At 55.9% G+C, this 14,104-nt stretch overlaps 1 protein-coding gene and 1 long non-coding RNA gene across 4 annotated transcripts in view; one reads left to right on the top strand and one right to left on the bottom strand.

The window, feature by feature from the left end:
- LOC137375923 (uncharacterized) overlaps window positions 1-8,354 on the bottom strand; it is an 80,126-nt gene extending 71,772 nt beyond the window's left edge. For both annotated transcript variants that reach the window (XR_010976096.1, XR_010976095.1), the window contains exon 1: window positions 8,260-8,354. This is a non-coding gene — a long non-coding RNA (uncharacterized lncRNA). The remainder of the gene's footprint in view (window positions 1-8,259) is intronic.
- Window positions 7,527-14,104, top strand: part of LOC137375921 (mothers against decapentaplegic homolog 5) — a 57,327-nt gene continuing 50,749 nt past the window's right edge. For both annotated transcript variants that reach the window (XM_068043618.1, XM_068043619.1), the window contains exon 1: window positions 7,527-7,650. The gene's annotated coding sequence lies outside the window, so the exon portion shown is untranslated. The remainder of the gene's footprint in view (window positions 7,651-14,104) is intronic.

Genomic DNA, 14,104 nt, shown 5'->3' with positions numbered 1-14,104 from the left:
TTCCTCTCCCCCCCACAGCCCTTCCTCTCTCCCCCCCAGACCCCATCCTCTCTCCCCCCCAACACCCCACCTCTCTCCCCCCAACACCCCATCCTCTCTCCCCCCCACACCCCATCCTCTCTCCCCCCCCCAACACCCCATCCTCTCCCCCCCCACACCCATCCTCTCTCCCCCCCAACACCCCACCTCTCTCCCCCCAACACCCCCACCCCTCCTCCCCCCACACCCCCTCCTCTCCCCCCCCAACACCCCATCCTCTCCCCCCCACACCCCCATCCTCTCTCCCCCCCACACCCCATCCTCTCTCCCCCCAACACCCCATCCTCTCCCCCCCAACACCCCATCCCTCTCCCCCCCAACCCCCACACCCCTCCTCTCCCCCCCCCACACCCCTTCCTCTCCCCCCCCCCACACCCCTTCCTCTCCCCCCCCACACCCCTCCTCTCCCCCCCCCACACCCCTTCCTCTCCCCCCCCACACCCCTTCCTCTCCCCCCCCACACCCCTTCCTCTCCCCCCCCCACACCCCTTCCTCTCCCCCCCACACCCCTCCTCTCCCCCCCCACACCCCTCCTCCCCCCCCACACCCCTCCTCTCCCCCCCCACACCCCTTCCTCTCCCCCCCCACCCCTTCCTCTCCCCTCCCACACCCCTTCCTCTCCCCCCCACACCCCTTCCTCTCCCCCCCCCACACCCCTTCCTCTCCCCCCCACACCCTTCCTCTACCCCCCCCACACCCCTTCCTCTACCCCCCCCACACCCCTTCCTCTTACCCCCCCACACCCCTCCTCTACCCCCCCACACCCCTTCCTCTTACCCCCCCACACCCCTTCCTCTTCCCCCCCCACACCCCTTCCTCTTACCCCCCCACACCCCTTCCTCTTACCCCCCCCACACCCCTTCCTCTTCCCCCCCCACACCCCCTCCTCTTCCCCCCCCCCACACCCCTCCTCTTACCCCCCCACACCCCTTCCTCTTCCCCCCCCCACACCCCTTCCTCTTACCCCCCACACCCCTTCCTCTTACCCCCCCACACCCCTTCCTCTTACCCCCCCACACCCCTTCCTCTTACCCCCCCACACCCCTTCCTCTTACCCCCCCACACCCCTCCTCTTACCCCCCCACACCCCTTCCTCTTACCCCCCCACACCCCTTCCTCTTACCCCCCCACACCCCTTCCTCTTACCCCCCCACACCCCTTCCTCTTACCCCCCCACACCCCTTCCTCTTACCCCCCACACCCCTTCCTCTTACCCCCCACACCCCTTCCTCTCCCCACCCCCCCACACCCCACACCCTTCCTCTCCCACCCCCCCACACCCCTCCCTCCCTCTTCCCCCCCACACCCCTCCCTCCCTCTTCCCCCCCCCACCACACCCCTCCCTCTTCCCCCCCCACCACACCCCTCCCTCTTCCCCCCCACCACACCCTCCCTCTTCCCCCCACCACACCACACCCCTCCCTCTTCCCCCCCACCACACCACACCACACCCCTCTCTCTTCCCCCCACCACACCACACCCCTCCCTCTTCCCCCCCCACCACACCACACCCCTCCCTCTTCCCCCCCCCACCACACCACACCCATCCCTCTTCCCCCCCCACCACACCACACCCATCCCTCTTCCCCCCCCACCACACCACACCCATCCCTCTTCCCCCCCACCACACCACACCCCTCCCTCTTCCCCCCACCACACCACACCCCTCCCTCTTCCCCCCCATCACACCACACCCCTCCCTCTTCCCCCCCCACCACACCACACCCCTCCCTCTTCCCCCCCCACCACACCACACCCCTCCCTCTTCCCCCCCCACCACACCACACCCCTCCCTCTCCCCCCCCACCACACCACACCCCTCCCTCTTCCCCCCCCACCACACCACACCCCTCCCTCTTCCCCCCCACCACACCACACCCCTCCCCTCCCTCATCCCCCACCACCACACCCCTCCCCTCCCACTTCCCCCCCACCACCACACCCCTCCCTCCCTCTTCCCCCCCCACACCCCTTCCTCTCTCCCCCCCCACACCCCTTCCTCTCTCCCCCCCACCCCCTCCCCACACCCCTTCCTCTCTCCCCCCCACCCCCCCCCCACACCCCTTCCTCCCTCCCTCCCCCCCCCACCCCTTCCTCTCCCCCCCCCCCACACCCCTTCCTCTCCCCCCCCCCCCACACCCCTTCCTCTCCCCCCCCCACACCCCTTCCTCTCTCCCCCCCACACCCCTTCCTCTCTCCCCCCCACACCCCTTCCTCTCTCCCCCCCCACCCCTTCCTCTCTCCCCCCCCCCCAACACACTCTCTCCCCCCCCCCCAACACACTCTCTCTCCCCCCCCCAACACACTCTCTCCCCCCCCCCCACACCCCTTCCTCTCTCCCCCCCCCCCACACCCCTTCCTCTCTCCCCCCCCCACACCCCTTCCTCTCTCCCCCCCCCCCCCCACACCCCTTCCTCTCTCCCCCCCCCACACCCCTTCCTCTCTCCCCCCCCCCCCCACACCCCTTCCTCTCTCCCCCCCCCACACCCCTTCCTCTCTCCCCCCCCCACACCCCTTCCTCTCTCCCCCCCCCACACCCCTTCCTCTCTCCCCCCCCCCACACCCTTCCTCTCTCCCCCCCCCACACCCCTTCCTCTCTCCCCCCCCCACACCCCTTCCTCTCTCCCCCCCCCACACCCCTTCCTCTCTCCCCCCCCACACCCCTTCCTCTCTCCCCCCCCACACCCCTTCCTCTCTCCCCCCCCACACCCCTTCCTCTCTCCCCCCCCACACCCCTTCCTCTCTCCCCCCCCACACTCCTTCCTCTCTCCCCCCCCCCCACACCCCTTCCCCTCTCCCCCCCCCACACCCTTCCCCTCTCCCCCCCCCACACCCCTTCCCCTCTCCCCCCCCCACACCCCTTCCCCTCTCCCCCCCCCACACCCCTTCCCCTCTCCCCCCCCCACACCCCTTCCTCTCTCCCCCCCCCACACCCCTTCCTCTCTCCCCCCCCACACCCCTTCCTCTCTCCCCCCCCCACACCCCTTCCTCTCTCCCCCCCCCCCACACCCCTTCCTCTCTCCCCCCCCCACACCCCTTCCTCTCTCCCCCCCCCACACCCCTTCCTCTCTCCTCCCCCCAACACCCCTCCCTCTCTCCCCCACCCCCAACACCCCTCCCTCTCCCCCACCCCCAACACCCCTCCCTCTCCCCCCACCCCCAACACCCCTCCCTCTCCCCCACCCCCAACACCCCTCCCTCTCCCCCACCCCCAACACCCCTCCCTCTCCCCCCTCCCTCTCCCCCACCCCCCTCCCTCTCCCCCACCCCCCTCCCTCTCCCCCACCCCCAACACACTCTCTCTCTCCCCCCCACCCAACACACTCTCTCCCCCCCACCCAACACACTCTCTCCCCCCCACCCAACACACTCTCTCCCCCCCCCCCAACACACTCTCTCCCCCCCCCCCAACACACTCTCCCCCCCCCCCAACACACTCTCCCCCCCCCCCAACACACTCTCTCCCCCCCCCAACACACTCTCTCCCCCCCCCCCCCAACACACTCTCTCTCCCCCCCCAACACACTCTCTCCCCCCCCCCCCAACACACTCTCTCTTCCCCCCCCCAACACACTCTCTCTTCCCCCCCCCAACACACTCTCTCTTCCCCCCCCCAACACACTCTCTCTTCCCCCCCCCAACACACTCTCTCTTCCCCCCCCCCAACACACTCTCTCTTCCCCCCCCAACACACTCTCTCTTCCCCCCCCAACACACTCTTCCCCCCCAACACACTCTCTCTTCCCCCCCAACACACTCTCTCTTCCCCCCCCCCAACGCCCCTCCCTCTTCCCCCCCCCAACACACTCTCTCTTCCCCCCCCCAACACACTCTCTCTTCCCCCCCCCCAACACACTCTCTCTTCCCCCCCCAACACACTCTCTCTTCCCCCCCCAACACACTCTCTCTTCCCCCCCCAACACACTCTTCCCCCCCAACACACTCTCTTCCCCCCCCAACACGCTCTCTCTTCTCCCCCCCTCTTTCCCCCCCAACACGCTCTCTCTTCCCCCCCCTCTTTCCCCCCCCAACACGCTCTCTCTTCCCCCCCCTCTTTCCCCCCCCAACACGCTCTCTCTTCCCCCCCCTCTTTCCCCCCCCAACACGCTCTCTCTTCCCCCCCCCAACACGCTCTCTCTTCCCCCCCCTCTTTCCCCCCCCAACACGCTCTCTCTTCTCCCCCCCTCTTTCCCCCCCCAACACGCTCTCTCTTCTCCCCCCCTCTTTCCCCCCCCAACACGCTCTCTCTTTCCCCCCCCTCTTTCCCCTCCAACACGCTCTCTCTTCCCCCCCCTCTTTCCCCCCCCAACACGCTCTCTCTTCCCCCCCCTCTTTCCCCCCCCAACACGCTCTCTCTTCTCCCCCCCTCTTTCCCCCCCCAACACGCTCTCTCTTCTCCCCCCCTCTTTCCCCCCCTCTTCCCCCCCTCTTTCCCCCCCAACACGCTCTCTCTTCCCCCCCCTCTTTCCCCCCAACACGCTCTCTCTTCTCCCCCCCTCTTTCCCCCCCCCAACACGCTCTCTCTTCCCCCCCCTCTTCTCCCCCCCAACACGCTCTCTCTTCCCCCCCTCTCCCCCCCCTCTTTCCCCCCCCTCTTTCCCCCCCCTCTTTCCCCCCCCCCAACACGCTCTCTCTTCCCCCCCCTCTTCTCCCCCCCAACACGCTCTCTCTTCCCCCCCCTCTCCCCCCCCTCTTTCCCCCCCCAACACGCTCTCTCTTCCCCCCCCTCTCCCCCCCCAACACGCTCTCTCTTCCCCCCCTCTCCCCCCCCTCTTTCCCCCCCCAACACGCTCTCTCTTCCCCCCCCTCTTTCCCCCCCCAACACGCTCTCTCTTCTCCCCCCCTCTTTCCCCCCACAACACGCTCTCTCTTCCCCCCCCTTCCCCCCCCTCTTTTCCCCCCCCTTTTCCCCCCCCTTTCCCCCCCCTCTTTCCCCCCCAACACGCTCTCTCTTCCCCCCCCCTCTTTCCCCCCCAACACGCTCTCTCTTCCCCCCCCCTCTTTCCCCCCCCTCTTTCCCCCCCAACACGCTCTCTCTTCCCCCCCCTCTTCTCCCCCCCCCTTTCCCCCCCAACACGCTCTCTCTTCCCCCCCCCTCTTTCCCCCCCCCTCTTTCCCCCCCCAACACGCTCTCTCTTCCCCCCCCAACACGCTCTCTCTCCCCCCCCCCTTTCCCTCCCCAACACGCTCTCTCTTCTCCCCCCCTCTTTCCCCCCCCAACACGCTCCCTCTTTCTCCCCCCCCCCCTCTTTCTCCCCCCCCCCCTCTTTCTCCCCCCCCCCCTCTTTCTCCCCCCCCCCCCTCTTTCTCCCCCCCCCCCCTCTTTCTCCCCCCCCCCCCTCTTTCTCCCCCCCCCCTCTTTCTCCCCCCCCCTCTTCTCCCCCCCCCTCTTCTCCCCCCCCCTCTTTCCCCCCCCTCTTCTCCCCCCCCTCTTCTCCCCCCCCCTCTTCTCCCCCCCCTCTTCTCCCCCCCCTCTTCTCCCCCCCCTCTTCTCCCCCCCTCTTCTCCCCCCCCTCTTTCCCCCCCAACACGCTCTCTCTTCTCCCCCCCTCTTTCCCCCCCAACACGCTCTCTCTTCTCCCCCCCTCTTTCCCCCCCCAACACGCTCTCTCTTCTCCCCCCCTCTTTCCCCCCCCCTCTTTCCCCCCCCCACACGCTCTCTCTTCTCCCCCCCTCTTTCCCCCCCCTCTTTCCCCCCCCCAACACACTCTCTCTTCCCCCCCCCCTCTTTCCCCCCCCAACACGCTCTCTCTTCTCCCCCCCTCTTTCCCCCCCCAACACGCTCTCTCTTCTCCCCCCCTCTTTCCCCCCCCAACACGCTCTCTCTTCTCCCCCCCTCTTTCCCCCCCCAACACGCTCTCTCTTCTCCCCCCCTCTTCCCCCCCCCTCTTTCCCCCCCCCAACACGCTCTCTCTTCCCCCCCCTCTTCCCCCCCCCAACACGCTCTCTCTTCCCCCCCCTCTTTCCCCCCCCAACACGCTCTCTCTTCCCCCCCTCTTTCCCCCCCCAACACGCTCTCTCTTCTCCCCCCCTCTTTCCCCCCCAACACGCTCTCTCTTCTCCCCCCCTCTTTCCCCCCCCAACACGCTCTCTCTTCTCCCCCCCTCTTTCCCCCCCCAACACGCTCTCTCTTCTCCCCCCCTCTTTCCCCCCCCCTCTTCCCCCCCCTCTTCTCCCCCCCCCTCTTTCCCCCCCCCTCTTTCCCCCCCCCAACACGCTCTCTCTTCCCCCCCCCCTTTCCCCCAACACGCTCTCTCTTCTCCCCCCCTCTCCCCCAACACGCTCTCTCTTCTCCCCCCCTCTTTCCCCCCCCAACACGCTCTCTCTTCCCCCCCTTTTCCCCCCCCAACACGCTCTCTCTTCCCCCCCCTCTTTCCCCCCCAACACGCTCTCTCTTCCCCCCCCCTCTTTCCCCCCCCAACACGCTCTCTCTTCTCCCCCCCTCTTTCCCCCCCAACACGCTCTCTCTTCCCCCCCCCCTCTTTCCCCCCCAACACGCTCTCTCTTCCCCCCCCCTCTTCCCCCCCCAACACGCTCTCTCTTCCCCCCCCTCTTTCCCCCCCCAACACGCTCTCTCTTCTCCCCCCCTCTTTCCCCCCCCAACACGCTCTCTCTTCCCCCCCAACACGCTCTCTCTTCCCCCCCCCAACTTCTCCCCCCCTCTTTCCCCCCCCAACACGCTCTCTCTTCCCCCCCAACACGCTCTCTCTTCCCCCCCCCCCAACTTCCCCCCCCCAACTTCCCCCCCCCCACACGCTCTCTCTTACCCCCCCCCACACGCTCTCTCTTACCCCCCCCCCACACGCTCTCTCTTACCCCCCCCACACGCTCTCTCTTACCCCCCCCACACGCTCTCTCTTACCCCCCCCCACACGCTCTCTCTTACCCCCCCCCACACGCTCTCTCTTACCCCCCCCACACGCTCTCTCTTCCCCCCCCCCACACGCTCTCTCTTCCCCCCCCACACGCTCTCTCTTCCCCCCCCAACCCGCTCTCTCTCCCCCCCCCAACCCGCTCTCTCTCCCCCCCCCCAACCCGCTCTCTCTCCCCCCCCCCCAACCCGCTCTCTCTCCCCCCCCCCAACCCGCTCTCTCTCCCCCCCCCCCAACCCGCTCTCTCTCCCCCCCCCAACCCGCTCTCTCTCCCCCCCCCAACCCGCTGTCTCCCCACCCCCCCAACCCACTCTCTCTCCCCACCCCCCCAACCCACTCTCTCTCCCCACCCCCCCAACCCGCTCTCTCTCCCCACCCCCCCAACCCGCTCTCTCTCCCCACCCCCCCCAACACGCTCTCTCTCCCCACCCCCCCAACACACTCTCTCTCCCCACCCCCCAACACACTCTCTCTCCCCACCCCCCCAACACACTCTCTCTCCCCACCCCCCCAACACACTCTCTCTCCCCACCCCCCCAACACACTCTCTCTCCCCACCCCCCCAACACACTCTCTCTCTCTCTCTCTCTCTTCCCCACCCCCACCCGGCGGAGCGATACACTCTGCGGTGCTTCGCCTGCAGTCTGAGTGTCGCCAGCGCTTCACTGGAGTCCACTTTAAAGTTTACTTCCCTCACCGCCGGCAAAAAAAGAAAGGAGGAAAAAAGGCGGAATAAAAGGTAAAGGAGGGGGAAAAGTGGAGGCGGGTTTCGGGGAGCGGGCCTGGACGGACGGGTGGATTGTATGGGGGCGGCCGCAGGCGCTTTGTGAAGCGAGAAGTTTTCCAGTTTCCGACATGGCGTCAGATCCCAGCTCGGGAGCCGCACATTGGTGACCGCTTCTCCGGCGGCTTTCACTGTGGCCTCGGGAGCGGGGCGGATGTTTAAAACTCGGGGCAATCCCGAGCTTGATTTATTCCGCCCGGTTTTGATCTTTCACAGCTCGCTTTTGGAAGCCGCTGTGATTTTAGTGAGAGCGGCTCCCGGCGCTGGAACTCCAGCGGGAGAGTCATGTTTGCGGAATGGCTGCGGAGGAGACTCCGGCTGGGAGGGAAGTTGAGGCAAATAGGCCGCAAAACTCACGGTTTTTCTGGAGGAGGTGGTGGCGGCGGGTGGGGAGAAATAAATTTGAACTAACATTTCAGAAGCGCCTATAAAGAAAATTTTACAATTGGGAATCGTGTCCCACACACAGTTGTATTTGCGGGTGTTGCGCACTTGGTGAAGACGGGGGCGGATTAATAATTTTTTGCTGGGGTGGGGGAGAGAGAACAAAAGATAAAATTCTACCTCCTAAACCCCGTCTGTTCAATCTTACAACAAACTGGAAGAGGTGGGTGCGAGTAATCCCGGGAAGAGAGCGGAATCAGAATGGTGTTGTTCGTGATCAGATGATGGGAAGGTGGGGGTGGGGCAGATCAATGTTGGATTCTGCCCTCGGCCGGAGAAAGGCAGCTGCTGGAGGGTTGAGCGATACCCAGATTCTCCCAAACTCAGGACAGTACACTTCACAGATGTTAAAGCAGTTTCAGATTTAATCACAAGTTATAGTGCTTTGATTTACACACTTTGGTATAATAAAGCGGATGTACGCCGACCTTTTCAGGACATTTATAATTTAAAAGCAGTTTTGTAATGGGATATGTCATTGGAATACATGTTGCATCCAAGTTTATTTTTCAACGGCAATATAGCCTGAGATTCTTGTAATTAGTAACAGTCGAGTGTGTATGCACTGTAAAATGTTTGTGTATGGGATTATGGAAAAGTACAGAAATCGATCATTTTTGGTTAATTTCTTTGATACTTTTGCCTCTGGCAAAATATGAGATCATCGGTGTTTGGAAGAGCTGATTCCAAATAAGTAAATCACAGTACAACCTAATGTTTAGTCACTGAACTTCAGTCTCTCAAATAAAATAAAAAGCTACAACAAATTTAAGATATGCATGTTGCCACGTAGTTGTCTCTTGTAACAATAGTATCTTAAAGCTATTAGAAATGATATGAGACCAGCAAGGTCCAGAATTTAAAATATCAGTAATGAAATTTAATTTAATTGTTTTGGAGGGAGATGGTAGTGATTATAATTTAATAGGATAAGTGACGTCAAAATGTATAAAGCATTAATTTGACTTAATTGTGCTTTATTTATGCTTTCTAGTTATCTTTTTTTACCAACACAATGAATATTAAATAGTTATCTTTGGCTGTTTTCCTTTGTGCACTGTTATAAGACAGAGTGGGTGCATTTGAATTCTGGGTGGTTTTTGATGCCTGACATTTTGCTTCTTTAAAGATGCAGACTGTAATTGTACATAATTTGTTTGAGATTTTCAGAAGTAATCAAAATGTCCATGTCACAAGCCATGCAATCCCCATCATGTATGAGCATTTACCCCTCGCCCTTGATTTATTTTCTCCGTTTCCATACCCTAGTAGGCTCATTTACTCTCTTACCCCGCGGACCAGTGCGCAGTCTCCCTCTTTGCGTTTGTTCTGTGGTGTGATCATTTGCATGTGTTATTTTGTGCTTATTAGTGTGTGATCTACCTATCCCTTATACTCCTGTGGTTATCATCCTCCTGTGCACTTTCCTCGCCATCGGCCACTTCCCTTTTTCTCTTTGGCCACCACCTCCTTCCTCCTCCCCCATTTTCTTATCTGTTGACTTGGTGTTCCATGTGTACTGTACATGCTCTTTGTGCATGTTTTCTCTCTGTATACTGGGTTTCTCTGATTCTCTCTGCCAGTTTGCTAACACCATTTTGTTGCAAGTAAGCTAAATTTGTGGTGTGAGTTGTTTCAAAAATATATCGGGCGGACTGGGCTTCATTGGTGCCGACACACCTCATCACTGAAGTCTCCATGGTTTGTGTCTGGATAAATAGATGTAGTAGTGTGGTTTGGTGAAAGAGTGAGCCTTATTATGCAGAATTTAAGTATATTTTTAAAAGTGTAATAGTGACCGAGCCCTTAACACAATAGTTTAATGGTATAAATATTTCAACTTTTGATTTCATTTTTTACATTGCAAACAGCTGTGTTCATGAACTTCATTGCAGAATAGTAATTGCGCATTTTTAACCACAAATCTGCCAGACTAAAAAGAGAATTTTATGCCTATGTACTATGCAGCAAGTTAACGATTAAGTGGTAATTTGTTAGTGCTTTGATGAATGGACAGTATGATACTACAGGTACAGGTCACACTATAGTGTGACAAAGGGCAGTTTATACTGTTTTTACAGTATTTATACTGTTGGCTCTGCATTGGCTCGTGGGCAGGGAAAACTGAGGTCTGCACTTACAGTGAAGCATGTGCTGAGGTTCGCTCACTTAAAATTTAGCCAGAATTTAAATGCCAAAGTGTCAGTAGGTCAGTTATCTATTCTTAAATTAAATGGATTAGAATGAAGCTTTAAAAGCTCCCAAGTGATTCAACAAGCTGTCTGGGAGATCTTTTAAAATATAAATTTCAGTTGGTGCAAAGTTGCAATGTTTTTGCCTAAGCTCTGTTCAGATGACTTCGTACCAGAGTTAGACTACACAATTTGTGTTGTAACAAAGCTAAAGCTGCTTTGTGTTAATGCAAATTATGTACGGTGTGACCTGTAATTAGCAATATTTAAAACACTTTTCAGAATACTTCATTTAAATTTTCATTATCTGTGCATGCATAGCAAGGTTAAATGAAGTTGCATAGGGATGAAGAGGAGCTGAAAGTATGAACAAGGAAAAATAGTTATGATTCTCTTGTGTGAAATTAATCATTTAGGATAACTTTGAATTTTGTAAAGCTTAAAAGCAAGGAACTGTGTGTAGACTGATTAATTTCAGTAAGTAATTTCAACATCTTTCTGTGAAAGTCGAAAATGCATCTTGATGTTTGACAAACAAGTGTGTGAGTATACAAGTTTTAAAATAAACTTAACTTTCATATAGTATAAATATTTACTTGTTTAAATTCTGTATTTGAAGAAATTATACTTGCTTGATATTTTTATTATTGTCAGAACCTACTAAACACTACAGTTTTGATATTTTTAGCTAAATCTACAATACATACATATAAAGACATCCAAAGAAGTTACTACATGGAAACAGGCCACTTGGACCAACCAGTCCGTGTCGGGCATTTGCCCTTTACACAAGCAGATAGTTGTTATTTATTTACCCATCCTGTTGCTGTATCCCTTCATCCCCTTTTCCTTCAACTATTCAATCTGAGCTTGAATGTTGCCCTAGTTTCTGCCTCAGCCTCTAACCGTGGAAGTGAATTCCAAGGCCTTGCAATTCTGTGTCAATAAGTTTCTTCTGCTCTCTGTTCTAAATTTGATTTGTTCTTTAATGCTATTAAATTACTTTATTTTTAGTGATCTGTTAAATTGAGCTCATACTTTAGTATTCACACAATATATCATGTCTTAACTATATTTCGAAGAATTACTGCATGTTACAGCGCAGAAACAGGTGATTCAGTCTATCAAGGCCACACTGCTGTTTTTCTTTACAAAATTTGTGGCAAAGAATTTCACATTGTACTCGCCCTCGCTGCAAAGCCTTTAATCCTTTTCTCAATTTAATTTAATCCTCTTCATTACTGTTTCATCAACCACCTGAAACAATCTGTTGCAGTTAATTCTTTTATGCGGATTTATCTACCTGCATTGCCACCTTTTAATGTGTGCATCTGCAGACCAAGGTCATCCTGCTCCTCTACTCCATTTAAAATCTGACAATTGGATGTGCATTTATTTCTTTATTACTTCCAAACTGTGTTTCTTTGCAATTTTTCCACTTTAAAGTGAATCTGCAGCCCCAAACCATCTTGTCTGCCGATCCTCCTGTGTCCTCCTGCAAACTCTTCATTCTTCAGCACAATTTGACATCCCTCAATTTGGTATGATCAGCAACTTTTCTTAAGTCCAGATTTTTGTTATGCATGTATATAGTAGAATGGCCCCAATAGGGGCTGCTGTGATGATTCACTCATTTACCTTTACTTGCTGCTTTTTGCCCTCCAACAATCTCTCCAAGTGGTTCTGCGCCTCTTAAATCCATGTGCCATATCTTTGTTGTACCTTATCAAATTAGTTTTTAAATTTATATAAATCGCATTCACTGCACTTTTTATAATGGTCTTTAATTTTTTACATAATTCTTTGGTTGGTCAAACATGATCTGCCTTTTGGAAATGTATGCTGGCCAGTTCTAATTAGCTGCTGTTTATCCAAATGCTTATTAACTTCTTTTGGTGGTATAGGTTGTAGTAATTTAACAACAATTAATTGTCTTGTCGCTATATTCGTTTTGAATAGGGATTTGTTGCATTTGCCACCACCCTCCAATCCTCTGTACAATTGCATTTGGAGCAGCTCTTTCTTCCCTAGTTTCCCCAAGGATTTCTGGATGTTAGCCATCATGTCACAATGGTTTATCTCTTTTCAGTTTGGGTTTATTCTTTAAATTATAAATTATTCTTTAAATAATCTGCACTCATCAGTGGTGGTACTTTTCTGTGGAAACTGAGGCAAAGCACATATTTATTTCTGCCATTCAGCTAAAAGCTTTACCTTCTTATTCTTAGTCCTCCTATTAGACTATTCTTTCTTTTGATGTAAAGCCATTCTTTAAAAAAAAAAAAATTTTTGTGCGTTTTCTTTCCCTTCTGGCCTTTTTACGTGTCAGCCTTGGCTTGATGGTAGCATTCTCAACTCTGAGGCCGAAGGTCATGAATTCAAGTTAGGCCAGCACTTCAATGTGATCTCCTGGTTTCCTGGCCGATATTTATCCCTCAACCAACGCTGTTAAAACAGATTATCTCATTCTTTATCTCATTGTTCTTTGTGGGATCTTACTGCAAGTTGGCTGCTGCATTTGCCCACAGTACAGCAAGAATGTCACTTCAAAAGTACTTAATCGGCTGTAAAGCTCTTTGGAATGTCTTGAGGTTGTGAAAGGTGCTATATGTTTAGTTTAGTTTAGAGATACAGCACTGATATAAATGTAAGTTCTCTCAGGAGGCGGTGGTGTAGTGGTATTGTCACTGGACTAGTAACCCAGAGAGCCAGGGTATTGCGCTGGGGACATGGGTTCGAATCCCATCACAGCAGAAGGTGGAATTTGAATTCAATTAATAAATGTGGGATTGTTGTAAAAACCGATCTGGTTCACTAATGTCCTTTAGGGAAGGAAATCTGTTGCCCTTACCTGGTCTAGCCTACAGGTGACTCCAGACCCACAACAATGTGGTTCACTCTTACATTCCCTCTGAAATAGCCTAGCAAGCCACTCAGTTGTATCTAAATGCTACAAAGTCAATAAAAAAGAATGAAACCAGACAGACCACCCGGCATCAACCTAGGCCCCGGAAGCAACAACGGCAAACCCAGCCCTGTCGACCCTGCAAAGTCCTCATCACTAACATCTGGGGATTAGTGCCAAAGTTGGAAGAGCTGTCCCACAGACCAGTTAAGCAACAGCCTGACATAGTCATGCTCTCGGAATCATACCTTACAGACAATGTCCTAGACATTGCCATCACCATTCCCAGGTATGTCCTGTCCCACCGGCAGGACAGACCCAGCAGAGGTGGCGGCACAGTGGTATATAGTTGGGAGGGAGTTGCCCTGAGAGTCCTCAACAGCGACTCTGGACTCCATGAAGTCTCATGGTATCAGGTCAAACGTGGGCAAGGAAACCTCCTGCTGAATACCACCTACCACCCTCCCTGTTGAACAGCACTTGGAGGAAGCACTGAGGTTGCAAGGGTGCAGAATGTACTCTGGGTGGGGGACTTCACTGTCTATCACCAAGAGTGGCTCTGTAGCACCACTACTGGCCGAGTCCTAAAGGACAGATCTGTTAGACTGGGTGTGCGGCAGGTGGTGAGGGAACCAACTAGAGGGAAAAACATACTTGACCTCATCCTCACCAATCTGTCTGCTGCAGGTGCATCTGTCAATGACTGTATTGGTAGGAGTGACCACTGCACAGTCCTTGTGGAGACAAAGTCCTGCCTTCACATTGAGGATACCCTCCATCATGTTGTGTGGCACTACCACCGTGCTAAATGGGATAGATTTCGAACAGATCTAGCATTGCAAAACTGGGCATCCATGAGGCGCTGCGG

This window comes from Heterodontus francisci, chromosome 12 (assembly GCF_036365525.1).
Source record: "Heterodontus francisci isolate sHetFra1 chromosome 12, sHetFra1.hap1, whole genome shotgun sequence".
Classification (NCBI taxonomy): domain Eukaryota; kingdom Metazoa; phylum Chordata; class Chondrichthyes; order Heterodontiformes; family Heterodontidae; genus Heterodontus; species Heterodontus francisci.
The sequence above is the reverse complement of the archived record's forward strand: the minus strand, read 5'-3'. Positions and strand labels throughout refer to the sequence as shown.